The 16545-nt window shown below is 34.9% G+C and overlaps 1 protein-coding gene across 1 annotated transcript in view; it reads left to right on the top strand.

Moving 5' to 3' along the window:
* The first annotated feature begins 339 nt into the window (after positions 1–339).
* LOC131427181 (adenylyl cyclase-associated protein 1) overlaps positions 340–16545 on the top strand; it is a 62074-nt gene continuing 45868 nt past the window's right edge. Inside the window, exon 1 of the mRNA XM_058590150.1 lies at positions 340–787. The gene's annotated coding sequence lies outside the window, so the exon portion shown is untranslated. The remainder of the gene's footprint in view (positions 788–16545) is intronic.

Raw genomic sequence — 16545 nt, 5'->3', positions numbered from 1 at the left:
CTCGGCATAAACATGCATACAGGTGTTATACAGATCCATGCTTCACTTCTGTTGAGAGCGCTGTGAAAAATACAGACATAGCAACCAGGCACGAACGAGTCAATGGAAAACGGGGAAACCCGTCGTCGATTTTCTCTCGCGTTGCAGGATACTATCGCCATTCATGCTGGTTCATATTTTTTCGGGTTATGTCGAAGGAGAATTCAGTTTTCCCCAGCCATGAATGGCGAGAACAAAAACACCTAATCGTGCATGATCCGGAGATGTGAAGAGAACCGTTTCCCGACCGAGTCAGACCGATAATATCCAGCATCGGATGCGGAATCCAGTAGCGCCTTTCGTGGCGGCCTACGAAGTGGCTAGTTGAGTTTGAAAATTCGCAACCGTCGGTAGCATCTTGTTTGAATGCTTCCCGTTTTGCGTCCTGCTATGTGTATGTGTGTATGTGTGGGTTTTAGTTTTTTTTATTTGACCCTTCGCTCCAAGTAGTCTGTTTTGCAGAATCCCTCCCGGACGGGGCAACCACGTTCAAAGCCTACATATTGATGATACAAAAAATAGGAAAAGTTTTGGTGGATAAATTTGTGCGATTTTCCAGTGTAGTTATGCTACGTGATTGTGATTACGCGTAAAAGTTTTTCCAATTCAAAAACAACTAGCCGCGGTGATCACTGAACTGAACACCTGTTAGTTTCATTATACAATCAGAGTGAAAATAGTGTGTTGACTAATGGTGAATTCACGCTACTCAGTGCTTTTCCTGTTCGTTTGATTACTGTAAGCCGCTGTAAGTGTGTCAAAGGATTACATGCGCTGCTGTTGCTATCGGAAGTACTGCCTACAAGCTGCAGTTAGTCCCAAAGGAAAAATAATTCATTCGTGTCAACATCAAAGAATGGATAAGAAATAACTTCACAAATGCGCCTGAAAAAATGATTCACGTGACTTAATCTGGTTGAACCTTATTTTTTACCTTACCAAAGAGCGAAACTGGGGTTATTTGGTCCACGCCCTGATTCATCTCGTAATTATATAATCTAAGTGCAGTATTTTCAAGCATCCAGCATCAACTGGTGGTCTGAAATTGTGGAAATGTTTTATTAACGCAGATTTAGAAAAAATCAAAAAATGTGATGATCGTATTGTCTATAATTTCCAAAATAATGAAAATGCAACTTAAGATGTTGGAACTGAAAGCTTCTGCTAAAAGGATCTAGGAACGAACAGTCTCTTATAAAAGCATGCAATCAAACACAGGATGGTATGATTGTTTTCACTGGAAAGTATTCGGCGCATCTTGACAACGTTCGAATCATTTCCATCAAAGTATCGATGGATCATTCGTAGTAAAATTTTAATTGCCCAAAACCGAATTATGTTTAAATACGACTTACAATGGGCTATTCATAAACCATGTATAACTCACTGGAGAGAGGAAGGGAATTCTTCCTAAGTCTAAGTAGTCTCATATTTCAAGTGTGATATGTAGATTTCATTTTTTTTTCATTTAGGCTAAAGATGCGGCATTGTATCGCAAGCAAAGAGCTACAAGCCTAGTGCCGCATGATGAAACTCGAAACGAATGGTATTTTTGTACGAATGCTTGTACGAAAAAGGCGCTTCGACTTAGTTGCACAATACCACTACTGGTTCAAAGTGATTTATTTCTCTTTGTTCGGTTTGACGAATAATCGCCAAGATACTTTAGCTTTTTATCAGTACCTAACGAAAGACACACTAGAAAAAAAACTGATAAGTATAGTGATACACTGAGACCTTTTTTCACGCGGTTGTTACATGCGGTCTCTTTTTACACGGCTTTTCAAAGCAGATTTTCGAAGTTACACGTATTTTTACACGGTTTTCCGAAGTTACGCGGTTTTCTTGTTTTGTCTTAGAAATAAAACGTCGTGTCAACATAAAACGTCGAGATCTGGTGTTATCCCGAAATTTGAAACTTTTTGATAATGACAAATGTTCGATTTTTTTCAAAAAAATTCATATTAGGCCAGGACGTTTAATGCATTTCTAAGACATTTGGCATTAAAAAAAATTCTTTCATTTTGCGGTTTTTTTCTACGCGGATTTCTGAGGTTACGCGTCTCAAATTCAAAGTCCCAAAGTCGATTTTCACAAAAAAAAATTGTTTTTCGGATTATACCAGATTATACGTCTTATGCATTTTCAAGATATTTGGCATCGAAAAAAATTCCTGTGGGTTTTGAAGTTTTTTTACGCGGTTGAGGTTAATTTAAAAAGTTACGCGGTTTTTTTTCACGCGAATTTCCGAAGTAACGTGTTTTTTTCACGCGATACGTATACCCCGCGTAAAAAGTAACCTCAGTGTGTTGAAAATGGAAACTAACGAAAAACAAATTCGTTCGGTGAAAATCCTGCAATTTTTTTTCAAGCATGGAAAATCGTTCCTTTAACTTTAATCAAATTCAAGAATTATTCCTTCAAACCTATGTTGCCTTTAACAAAAATGCTTTGACATCCTGCCGAATAGCATTGTGGTAGTTGGTCGTGACCATAACCGTGAAGAAATTAATGTTTTCGACATTTTTTCAGCTTTTACGCCAATAATGCTCCTTCCTTTTAGCCACGAAAATAGTGGTGTAGAACCACACATCTAGGAGACATTGGATAAATTGGTGATCATCGGTACCACGTTTGTCTGAAACTGGTCAATCTGAATAGTGGCTTTTGCATTCCCATCTCGCTGATCTTCAGCCGTAGAAGGAGCTTATTTAGGAATTTGATATGAGAAATATATTTGGCGTCATCGATTTCCTTCTAGATACGTTATGTATCCGGTCCTAAAAAATTTGTGTGTTCTGTTTAAAAAAATGTTTCGACATTTCTAGGCATACGACGTTGCAAAGTTCAATTCCAAAGTGTTTTGACCATTACTTTCAGTACATCCATAAATCAAGGATCTGGATGGCCAAATTAATTTTTTGTGCATCAACTAACAAGTCCTTTAAATTAGATCAATTCACTTTTAAAGAACTCGCTCTTCTTCAGATCGTAATTTTTAAAATCAAAATTAAATTCATGGAATAATGATCTTTCAATATGCAAATCATACGTAATTTACAGTGATTGCATAGTAGGGTTGAATGGAATTGAATATCGTTTATTTTAACCCAGCATAGTAGGGTTATTGTAGCAATATTCATCTCATCAGTAGAGTTGTCATGTTGATTTGCGGACTAATCGACTCTCAGTCAACGAATGTGGTAAAATTGAATGCAATGTCTTTGCTTCGGCTGTAAGAAACAATACTGAAGAAAAAATAATTCGGCAATTGTGCGATACTGCTATTATAGCTACGAGAAAACTTGAAACAAATTTCCATCTAATTCGTAGTGTCAATGTAGCTCTCAAACAGAGACAGTCACTTTAACTAATGGTTTTAATATATGAGATGACTACTGAAGCTGTGATAAATGGTGGTACCGTCATCGAATTTCTACATGCGGAAAACAAAAATACAAAACATCTACTCGCCAAACCTGTTCTGAAAATACCCTTAACTTTATATCCAACAGTATGGAAAAATTTAACTATTAATACATTGAATGTCTCAGATTCCAGAACCTAGAGCTAATCCTTAATAATACTTTAGTGGTTTATAGGTGCCACCAAAAAATATATGTTTAATTTGTCTATTCCAAAGTAGTCCACAAACTGTGTCTTCAAAACAATTCTCATTCCTATTCCATTTCCTTTCATTTAGAACTTCATATACTCACTAACGCTAGATACTTCGAGAAGTATTTTATCAATCATCTAATAGATCTTGGAACTTTAATATACTTTTCCAAAGAAACCATCTAACTCAATCTGCATAATTTTGAGTCACAGGACTAATTCTGCATCAAATGATCGTAAATTATAAGTCTACGCCAGAACTAAAAATTTACTGAAGACATTATGGTTCTATCTGTGGTCAATTAGTCGAAAAAACAAATGATCTGGGATACCTTATTTCCGGACTCCTAATTCACTTTCCCTGGGTTGTAGGATACTTCACTATAAAACGCTCGGTCTTCAGAGCCTCTAAATTTGTATTTCAAAGTGATTACATGTACGAGTTGTATGAGATCAAGTAAATAACTCAATTCGATGTTATAATGTTCGAATGCTACAGCTTCGGATGTGAGAAGGACAAAGAGAACATTTTCATACTGTGCTCAAATAGCGTCACTGCTATTCACGGTGCATGCGGGAACAGCACAACATCAAATTGAGTTTTCTCTTGGATCTCACACTCTACTCGGGTAACGTGTATCATAATGGTTCATGGTGGCCGTATGCTTTTACCAGTCTGCCATTCAGGCAGAAGCAATTGTAATTTTGTAATTATGAAACGAGCTTCTCTAATTGAAATCGAAAAATAAGCTTATAAATTGAGTACTATGAAAATTTTTTAAAACCGTTCCAACTCGGAAACCCACGGATATGTTGCTTATTCCCTCAATACTGTCGTCTCTGGTAGGGAAACTATTATTACCGGCGAAGTATGTTAACATCAAGGATAGTATAACTTATAAGCTATCTACAGTGATCTGTGCAATAAAAAACAACAATAGTTACCAATTTCAATTCTGCTTATATGAGTGACCTGAAGTAAACGACAACCTCCAAATTTTCTACCGAGTATCACAGTATATCAATGACTTGCACAGAACAAGTTTCGTGTGTGTATTCGAACTATATATTTTTTAATAACTGACGAAGGTTACCGCCGGAAGTTCTGTTAGATGTCGAAACACCGTTCTATATGTTATGTTGACTTTTGACAGCTCCGCAGCAGTTTCTTCTTCCCTCGCGGCTTCGAAAGCAACGCCTCGTTTGAATGCGTCTTCGTCACTTTTTACCACGATTTCTCCGTGGTCTACAAAAAACACTTCAGTATCAGCGATGAGCTCATCATTTGAATCAACCCGCTTTCCAGCAAGCTTCCTTTTTAAATCTGAGAAAAGAAAACAGTTGCTGTGGGCTAAATCTGGCGAATATGGTGAATTTCAATTCATGGAATTTAGTCATCGTCACGTTAGGTTTTGATCTTAAGTGAGAAAACGTTGCACCCACTTTGCAAAATCTTTTTTTTTTTTTTTCAAAATTCAAGTGCTCATGCAAAACACCTTTCGATTTTCCATAACGATGGAATAAACTTTTGAGACGATTTCTGGAACAACAGTTTGTTACCTCATCGGTGTTTGCAATCCACAGATGTCACAGAATTCTAAAGGGGTTTTTAATTAGTTGGGCCATCTATCTATCAGACCGAGGACTCACTGACCGACGTGTTATGAGTAGTTCAATCATTTTGCCATGCAATCCATGAACAGAATAAAATTGACCATGCATACAAAATACTAAGTGTACAGTTTTTGGAAGAAATGATCTAGGTGATTTGTAATTTGCAACTCGTCTTCGGTAGACAAGTGAAGTCTATGTCTGTGTGTTATCATTATTGCTGATAATTGGGAACCTCTATTTTAAAAGAAATTGACCGATTCAGAACAAATTTTTTACTGCCAAACCCATTCGAATTGATAACAGACTGTAGCCATATGGCTACTAGCTTGAAAGTACGATTTCCGATCTAGTATTGAGTTGAATGTAGTAGAGTTCGGATACTGTATTTAAGTCGGAATATGCATCTCAGTGCGGTCTGCATGGATTCGTCTTCTTCACTCATTCGAAATACATATTCACAAAATCATAACTTATATCTACACTTGTTGAATTTGTTCTACAAAGTGCTCTTGCTAAAGAATAATTATAACTGACATTGAACAATAGAAATTATATTATTACTGAATTGAAGTATTTGTAATTGAAAATTATTCCGATGATGAAAAAACCTTTGAAATAACCTAGCAAAAGGTTTTTTTTGCTTGAAATGCAATGTTTATTTAGCCACGGTCTACGGACCTGTTGTGGTCGGTCATCGGTGTTTATACACTTCTGTTTAAACTAGAGTTGGGCAAAACAGTTCGTTTCACAAAATCGCTCCGAACTTGTCTAATGAAAGAACTAGTTTTTTTGAATCGTTCTTCCAGAATTGTAATAACGAACTCCACTAATCATATTCAAATTACTATTTAAATTCAATTATTGTTAACACAGCGACTATGTATTACATATATTTGTGCTAACGACAATTGCGACCTTTTTGAAATACAAAGATAATAGATGTATTGTGTTAATAAATCCGTTCACTTCGATTTGTTTTGAAAATAATAAAGAACTCTTGTTAACTCGTTCTTCCGGATCATTCGCAAGCAGATCAACCATCTGTAGTCTAAACACGATTTTTTTTCTAGTTTCCATGATTCATAACTATATGTTTCGTCGCTTCTAGACTCCTATGTTCTAATTTCAATGTCTGCTCTGATATTAATTCAGCTCCAACATATTCGTACTTCACAATTGTCAACCTTAACTTCTACACAACATTCCGCTACTTCCGTGTTGCTGGTAGAAATCGATATGCTTGTGGATTTCGTTGTTAATCCATTATGACAGCGTTTCCCATTCCAATTTGATTTCTTCTGGGTGCTGTAGCCATTTAACGATCAGGGGAAGACAGGAAAATAGTTGAAACAGTGAAGCAAAAAAAAATCGTGACCAGAAACCTTGCATGTAATTTTTATTCTACACGTCTTTTTTTTGCACTCTCTAACTCTGTTGAGAAAACAATCATTTCAGCGTTAACTGTAATTGTATGGGGATAGTCAGTGTTGTTATTCATTATATTATTTCATTTAGCAAAACATACGGATTATATTTATAAACAAAATATACGGTCTCTGATGTTTATAGTTTTGTCCCAGTGTTTGATCTAATTGTTCGATGCTGAGATCGACATCACCTTAAAAAAAACCTGTTTTAATCGACCTAGTGGTGTAATGATGTCTTTCTCATATTACTCATAACATCATAAATATCACCGCGGAATTCGCAAAAACAACTGTTTATTGAATAGAAGTAGGAAAATTTGTTCGGACTTAGCCTAACAAACTCTACAAATCCTGTTTACCCTGTAGTTCCGGAAATCCACAAAAAATTTAGGAATTTCGTATAAAACTGTAAGACTTTTCCTTTGAACCTATAAGTTTGTGAAAATCGATTCGGCCATCTTGAAGAAAGTTTGGTGATTTGCAGTTTTTAATCACCATTTCAAATTCTTTCGAAACCGGATTCAGATGACCGGAATAGCCGAAGTTGGTTCGTTTGCCAGCAACCAACATAAAACGACATTGAAATTCTTTTATTTTTTTTATATCATGTATTTTGCCCCGGTTTTACATTCTTTTATTGTTTCGGTCGCACTTATCATAACATAGCTAAAATTTTTATAGTCTTCGATCAATATCACACTCTAGTAGCAGACATCCGTAACCGTTTCGTTTTCTTTATACCGTGTACGAAATAGAACAAAGCACGCATCGTTCGTTTTGTGTTTTCTTCTTTCACCGTATCACCACGTACCGGTGTTGTGCATATTGTCATTCTACATGGCGATTTGAAAACACTTTGACACTCATCGCTCTGTAACTGCGGAACTGGAGGTCAGATCCGGATGAAATTCGAATCCAGATAAAATGTTTTACAAATTCTTAGGAAACTAAGACCTTTCATTTGAATCTTAGTTTGCGAAAATCGGTTAAGCCATTTCAGAGAAAATTGAGTGTACACTTTTTCTCTAACTTTCACATATTACCATGTAACTCCGGGACCATAATACCTTTTATTTAAATCTTAGTTTGTGAAAGTCGGTTTAGCCATCTCTGAAAAAAGTTAATGATTATTTTTCCGTTTTTTTAGTACATATCATCCTATATCTCCGTAACCGGAAGTCGGATCGGGATGAAATTCAATAGGCTATGGGACCATGAGACCTTCCATTTTAATCTTATTTTGTTAAAATCGGTTCAGCCATCTCTGAGAAAAGTGAGTGCATATTTTTGTTACATACATACACACATACAGACACAAACAGTGGCTCAGTTCGTCGAGCTGAGTCGAATGGTATATGACATTCGGCCTTCCGGGCCTCTGTTGAAAAGTCGGTTTTCACAGTGATTGTATAGCCTTTCTATATGAGAAAGGCAAAAACATATAAATTTACGACAGTCGGTGTTGAACAGTCGTTCGCACCGCACGCGTATAGCTCTTGGCTCCTGGAATTTTTTTCTGGCTACCTAGAGTTTCATTGATTCAAGGCTTCAGTCTTTTTCAAGGCTACCTGAATCACTAACTAAGTGACTAAGTGATACAAAGAGTGATATTAGAGTGACTAAGTGATACAAAGAGTGATATTAGAGTGACTAAGAAATTAATCAGCCTTTTTTAAGGCTAGCTAGGAGTCTAATCGAAGACTAATTTAGCCTAGTTAATTTAATTTAAAATTTCATTAATTTCAAAAATGCCTGCGTCCAACCGGAAAGGCAACAAGCCTAAGGCTAAAAATAATTCAATACGGAATAAATCACAATCCGTTATTCAACATTTTTCTAATAACATTCACGATCTTATAGAATCTGAATGTAAAAATAAAAGACAACGGACGGATTTCCCTTCCGTTGATCCTATGCCGTCTAACAATATTTACGAGATTCTTCCTGAATCCGATTGTAGCGACATAGAAGAAAATTCTTCAAAAATTCCCAAAATGGACGCTTGTCGTTCTGGGAAGAAACATCAATCTATGCCACCAGTGACGGTGATGATTTCCGACTTCAAAGCATTCCGTACTGAGCTTTCTACTTTTCTCCCGGAAGTAAAAGTCTCATTTCAAATCGGACGAAGAGGAGAATGTCGAGTCTTGGTGGATGGATTGGAAGATTACGAACGTCTTATTCGATATTTGTCCGAAAAACTTCATAAATTTTATTCATATGATATAAAATCAGACAGACCCTTCAAGGCTGTCTTGAAAGGATTATCAAATGATCAAAGTATTGATGAAATTAAAAATGAACTAAAAGAATTGCTTGGTTTTGCCCCTTCCCAAGTAATACTTATGAAAAAAAGAGCGAATGGTACTTCTAAACCACGCTCTGGAATTTCCCATGAACTTTACCTAATACACTTCAATCGAAGTGATGTAAACAATTTGAAAACTTTAGAAAAAGTACGTTTCATTTCCCACATTAAAATTCATTGGGAACATTATAAACGGCATAATCGTATTGCAAACTTAACGCAATGTCGTCGTTGCCAAGGCTTCGGTCATGGAACCAAAAATTGTCATATGGATATACGGTGTTTGAATTGTGGTAAATCGCATTCGAAAGACGTTTGTCCAATGAATGAAACCACTGATAAATTTTCATGTTCAAATTGCAATGGAAATCATAAATCCAATTATTTGAAATGTCCTGTCAGGGAAAAAATTTTAAACGCTCGTTCGCTTAGACAACAAGTCAAATCAACGACCTTAAATTTACAGAACATACCTGAAAATTCTTCTAAGGCACCTGCCAATTCGTCTTCTAACGAAAACAATTTATTGACAGGTAGATCGACCTCGTCATCATCTTCTTCTAATGTCAGTTATGCTGGTATATTAGGTAGAAATCTATCACCTATTTCTTCTAATGTAAATAATCAAAACACAGGACCGCCTTGCAGTTCCTCTTCTAACGAAAACAATTTATTAATAGGTAGACCGGCCAAATCATCTTCTTCTAATGGCAGTCTACCTACAAATATTCCTTCAATGCCATTCGCTTCTTTAAATGAAGTCGATTTAGGCGATATAACTGAAAATAAAATGATCTACCTACAAGATCAACTTTTTCAAATGATCATCCAAATGAATTCGACTTCATCACTTTTTGAAGCATTTCAAATCGGATGGAAATTTGCAAATAATATTATAATGAATTTAAAATTTAACAGTGATGTTAAATAATTATTTGAATATTTTAAATTGGAATGCTCGATCTTTGAAATCGAGTGAAGATGAATTTTATAATTTTCTCAAAGTTCACAAAATTCATATTGCCATTGTGACAGAAACTTTTCTTAAACCAAATGTAAAATTGAAAAGTAATCCACATTATGTGGTTCATCGATTTGACAGGTTTACTGGAATTGGTGGTGGAGTTGCTATTTTTGTCCAACGGCAAATTAAACATCGAATTTTACCTTCTTTCAATACTAAAGTTATTGAAAGCTTGGGAATCGAAGTTGAAACCATTCATGGAATTTATTTCATCGCTGGAGCATATTTGCCATTCCAATGCACCGGCGAACAATTAAATTTCTTTAAAGGCGATTTGCAAAAACTTACAAGATATCGATCGAAATTTTTCGTAATAGGGGACTTAAATGCTAAGCATGTCCAGTGGAATTGTAGGCAAAATAACAGTAATGGTAAAATACTTCATAATCAACTCTCAGCTGGTTACTTTACAGTTCTTCATCCCAGTAATCCTACTTGTTTCTCTTCCGTGAAAAACCCGTCTACAATTGATCTGGTTCTAACAGATCAAAGTCACATTTGTAGTGAACCGATTACTCATGCTGATTTTGACTCAGATCATCTTCCTGTAACATTCAGACTTTCCAACGAAGCTATAATTAATCCAATTAGTTCTATTTTCAACTATCATAGAGCTAATTGGTTGGATTACAGATCTCACATTGAAAATCATGTGGATCATGAAACTATTTTAGAAAATTCTGCGGACATCGACACAGCAATTGATAATTTGAATCATTATATTATCGAAGCTAGAAATCTTTCAGTTCCCAAAGCTCAAACTAAATTAAATTCTCCTATCATCGATGACAATCTTCAACTGCTCATTCGGTTGAAGAATGTTCGTCGACGACAATATCAACGTTCTCGTGATCCTGCTATGAAAAACATAGTTAAGGATTTACAAAAAGAAATTAAACATAGATTTACTCTTTTGCGAAATGAAAATTTCGCTAAAGAAGTTGAACAAATTAAACCATATTCTAAACCTTTCTGGAAACTTTCTAAGGTTCTTAAGAAACCTCAGAAACCAATTCCTGCTCTCAAGGAAGGAAATCAAATACTTCTTACAAATGGTGAAAAAGCTCAAAAGCTAGCCCAGCAGTTTGAGTGTGTCCACAATTTTAATTTAAACGTTGTGAGTCCTATTGAAAATGAAGTCTCACTGAAGTATGATCATATTTCAACCCAAGTGTTATCACTCGATGACATTATTGAGACGAATTTTGATGAAATTAAATCAATTATTAGGAAACTCAAAAACATGAAGGCTCCTGGTAATGATGGAATTTTTAATATTCTTATTAAAAATCTTCCCGATGTTGCCTTGAGACTCCTGGTTAAAATTTTCAACAAGTGTTTTTCATTAGCTTACTTCCCAAAAAGATGGAAAAACGCTAAAGTAATTCCTATCCTAAAACCTGATAAAAACCCAGCAGAAACATCAAGTTATCGCCCAATTAGCTTACTTTCTTCTATCAGTAAACTTTTTGAAAAAATTATCTTGTTAAGAATGATGACTCATATAAATGAGAATTCAATTTTTTTACCAGAGCAGTTTGGATTTCGTCATGAACATTCAACTACTCATCAACTTGTCAGAGTAACGAACATGATAAAAACAAATAAATCTTCTGGGTTATCCACTGGAGTTGCTCTTCTAGACATAGAAAAAGCATTCGACAGTGTTTGGCACAAAGGTTGAATAGCAAAAATGTCTGATTTCCAGTTTCCTATTTATTTGATCAAAATGATTCAAAATTATTTAACTGATCGTACTCTTCAGGTTAGCTATCAGAATTGTAAATCTGAATTGCTACCCGTACGAGCCGGTGTTCCGCAGGGTTCGAGTGTAGCTCCAATCTTGTATAATATTTTCACTTCTGATCTTCCAAATCTACCCGTTGGTTGTCAGAAATCGCTATTCTGTGACGACACAAGTCTGTTAGCCACAGGTAGAAATCTAAGAGTGATCTGCAGTCGCCTACAAAGAAGTTTAAATATTTTCAGTGATTATCTGTCCAAATGGAAAATTAAACCAAATGCAGCAAAAACGCAATTAATTATCTTTCCTCACAAGCCAAGAGCTTCTTTTCTTAAACCAAACAATAATCACATTCTCAAATTGAATGGCTTGGAATTGACATGGTCTGATCAAGCTAAATACTTAGGTTTAACGTATGACAAAAAACTCACTTTCAAGGATCACATTGAAGGAATCCAGGCAAAGTGTAATAAATATATTAAATGTTTATATCCTCTAATAAACAGAAATTCTAAGCTCTGTCTAAAAAACAAATTGTTAATTTATAAACAAATTTTCAGACCAGCCATGCTTTATGCGGTACCAATTTGGTCAAGCTGTTGTTCCACCAGGAAGAAAACGCTTCAAAGGATTCAGAATAAAATTCTGAAAATGATTCAGAAGCGTCCTCCCTGGTTTAGTACAAATGAGTTACACAGACTCACAAATATAGAACCATTAGATGTAATGTCACATAATATTATAAGCAAATTCCGACAAAAATCGATGCAATCTTCAATTGAATCGATTCGCTCTCTGTATTAGTTAGTAAGTTAGTATATAAGTTCCTTTTCCCCATTACACAATACAAGTAGGTTTAGAATTTTCCCTACACAAAAATCTCAGAATTGCGGAAGCAAATGATGTCTTCATGGTAATAACCAAATCATATATATATAACAGGGTTGAAAAGTCACCACTTGTGGCTGAACACCCAATTTAAATCTTAATAATTTAATTTTAACTCATATTCCAATAAATAGTTATTTAAAAAAAAAAAAAAATATATAAATTTACGTCTTCTAAGCCAGTCATTACGATAGTCAAAAAATGGCATAATAATACAATTGATTTAACACGTTGCATCCTTTATTAAGATGTCTAGCGTGTCACGTGAAAGATCAGATAACTATTCTGAGGCAAATGACCATAAGTTTGAAACAATTTATTATTGGTGCACAATAAAATACTTCAAATCGCAAAAATGTGTTTGGCTGAGTGAATTGGTACCAATGTATTGTAACAGTCTGTCCTCACATTACCAGTTGATCAATCATTGCCTCATTGAATATAATCAGTTAGACACTGTATGAAAGAGCTAAACAGAGCTAGGTGGTTCCAGGGCTCTTCGCTTGTAATAATAAGCCTTTCGCTCATACGTTCCACGGGAGTGATGAGCAATCTTCTTCCAATGACTATGTCTAGTTTAGTTTAGTCCTACTAGGTATAGGGAAGAGTCCGCCTATTGTTTGTGTATCGTTCACAGGTGGAAGTTGGCATTTCCATTCTCCCTGTCCTATACCTTCCTGTTGGGTGTTTTAGTATTCCCCTCTCGATCCGTTAATTTGTAATATTTACTACATTTTGCAATAAATACATCACGCCATGAATACAGCTGAGAAAAGATATCAATAATAGGAATGTAACCATGTTCGAATCGAGACTTGGTGTGAATCTGCTGAAACAGAACATCCAGCACCGATAAGGCTTGAAACACTCTGACTTTGCTTTGCTTTTCTAATCGGGAAAAAAATTCAAACAAGATCAGAGAATAGTAATCAAATTTAGTTGCCTCCCTGAAAAACTCACGCAATCACAAAATATATATTAATTGCATGTCAATTTTGGGGCCAGACACATTCAATTACTTAAAATGTTGTCGATGCTAAAGCTATCTGTAGCAAGTCATACATTTCGAGGGAAAAGTCACTCACAACTGGAGGCAATATAAAACAACCGAAAGTTAAATGTTGTTGTTTTTTTCGTGTAATCATTCTAACTTTTAGGAATTGTGTACATTTCCACTTGTTTCTAATGAAAACGTGGGCAAAACAATATATATTGCCAAGAAATTCTGAATTTTATTCGATTAAAATGAAAAGAAAAAAACTGAACGGTGAATATAACGGTGGTACTGAATGCTTTTAATATTTTCATCTAACGAGCTTATGTCACCAGGTGCCTTATTTTAAACAATGGGTTTTATTACCCTTACAACTTCAACGCAGAAATGATTGAATGTTTCACTTACTTTAGTTGCAGCTGTAACCACTAAATTTATCGTGCAATAAAATTTTAATTTTATTCAATGAACAAAACAGTCTGTTTCATAGGTTTAATATTTTCAGAAGCATTCGTGAAAAAGAAATCAATTTGCTTAACAGTAGAGTTAGAATAGTTAGATACTATTTAGGATTAAAATCATCACACACTTATTACCTTTTCCAGTTCTTATAGATAGATTGTAGTTTTCTGCCAACTCATTTGTAGCATCATTTCTGGGAATCGCGGTATGACTATTATATCAGAGTACGGTATAAGTCACGGAGCAAGACGATGAACGAACGCACATATATTATTTCGTTTCAGCTCTCGTGGTTTCTCCACCCCCCATGGGCTAGAGATAAGCGATTTATGGCTTAAACGGTATCACACCATAAATAAATCATTTGTTCATTAAGGTGTGGTGTAGAACTTGCTACTCTTCGGGTTTGAAACTTTAAAGTTTACTACAAGCCTTGAGCCATTGACTAAGAAGTTGATTTAAAGCATAAAACTTTCTCATGATCATTCTGCTTTGTAGAAATCCATTTACATACAATTTATAGGGTGGGTTGAAAATGTTTTTGATGTAATTGTGGGATAATAATCGGGGTATTATTTTTCAGTATCTTTGAGCAATATCATGCCATAGTTCGAGAGAATGTTAGTTTCTTGTGTTTCAGTTATGTAAACGTTTGAATCAAGTGCATTTTTAATCACTCCATAATTTGATTCATAAATTTTTGAAATAATAATATGTTGTCAAATTGGTACCAAATCCAACTCTACAAGGCCCAAAGGGGCATTGTATGGGAACAATTTCAATCCTTTTGAATGAATAAGTTTTATCAAGTTACCCTAAGGTTTGATGTAAATATGTTTTCTTTTTTCAAGACTTGAATACCTGTGGCTCTGCGTTTCGCACCGACTGTGCAAAGTAGTTCATATTGAGTTGTTTGTGCCACTTAGCAATTCAACATAAAGCGTTAAGCAGATCTACTACGCTACTTAAATCTACTTTAGATTTTTTTTTTTAATTTTTACTAAATCCCACTGGCACCTCAAACGTACAAAGCCTTGGTTTTATATTCGTTTTGTGTAATTTGTTTCAACAGACTTCGCACTTGATCCTACTGACACTAAGATTCCCTCGATGTTACGACAACTGGCTTGTGATTCTCGAACATAATTCCAAAACAAAATCAGGAACTGAAAACTCACTTGTTGCAACACAGTAAACAGAAAATCTTTGAAAAAGTAGTTGTATTTTCATGAAAAATACAATGCCCAGAAGTAACTTTTTTCTTTTTATAATTTTTACAATAGCTTCCTTGGTGGAACGACAGTCATCGACCATATTCCAAGCTGTGAAACTGAATATTCTATGATAATATTTCAGTTCAATTTAAGGATCAAGAGTAAACCAAGTCAACTTGTGTTGGTAATTTGTGTATTACGTACATTTTATTTGGTACGTATGTTATAGATCTTTGTATTCATATATGCAGTGCAACCAGTTTATCAAAGTGGCTTGCACGATTGAGTTTCAAACAATCTATTTAGCAATAATTTATTCTCAAACGAACGTTAAGCCAGGCTTTTTGGATGAAATATCAGTTTTGATAATTTTTTTATCAACGTTTGATGGAAAATTGCTTACATTTTATGAATGTAGATTTAAATTCCCTAATAAAAAAGTTAGCAACACTGCTTCAATGGATTTGTATTAGATTGCGCTACACAAAATAAACAAAACTAAATATTTTCTGTTACAAAAGCAGTTTTCCGAAAAAATAAATAGTTTTACGACAACATTCCGTATCCATTGCCTTTCGCGTGTTAAACTAAAGGTTCCTTTTTTCGGGTTTACTTATAGAAGGTACGTAAATCTTTATATCGCAATAATTTCTGCAAGATGAAATCCATATAGGAATGTGTTTGTTGCTAATCAAATGTGTTAGTGGATGTAAGCTGAAACTGAAATATTTTTTCTCGAGCAGTTTTAGGAAAGCGGAAGAGTTTTAGACTAAGATTTTCGCTTTTCTTGAATTGTAATTTTAAGCAGAATGATTCGATTGGTTTATTTTTCAACCGTATTTAAGATTTATTGATTAAAATCAAGAAAAGAAGCGCCGGAATTTGTTTTTACGCACACATTGTTGACATTACTCATATGCTTGCAAAGAGTCTTGCTCCTTAATCTACGAAAACTAGTGAGCTATTGTTTTGAGACAACTTTTAGCTATTCGCATTCGAATAAAAACTCCTCTCGTCTAGAAAAAGTAGAAAACAGCACTGTTCTGTGTGTCTATTTTTTTCAATTATTTTACCAACAGCCTAAAAATTTCAACTTGACAACATTAGGTGTCATTCAATTATTTTCTCAAGATTCCCATCTTGTTACAAAATCACTGGGTCGTAGATATTTTATCTCTGTTACTGTTCGGGATTAGTTGAAATCGTACAGAGA

This window comes from Malaya genurostris, chromosome 2 (assembly GCF_030247185.1).
Source record: "Malaya genurostris strain Urasoe2022 chromosome 2, Malgen_1.1, whole genome shotgun sequence".
NCBI lineage: Eukaryota > Metazoa > Arthropoda > Insecta > Diptera > Culicidae > Malaya > Malaya genurostris.
The sequence above is the reverse complement of the archived record's forward strand: the minus strand, read 5'-3'. Positions and strand labels throughout refer to the sequence as shown.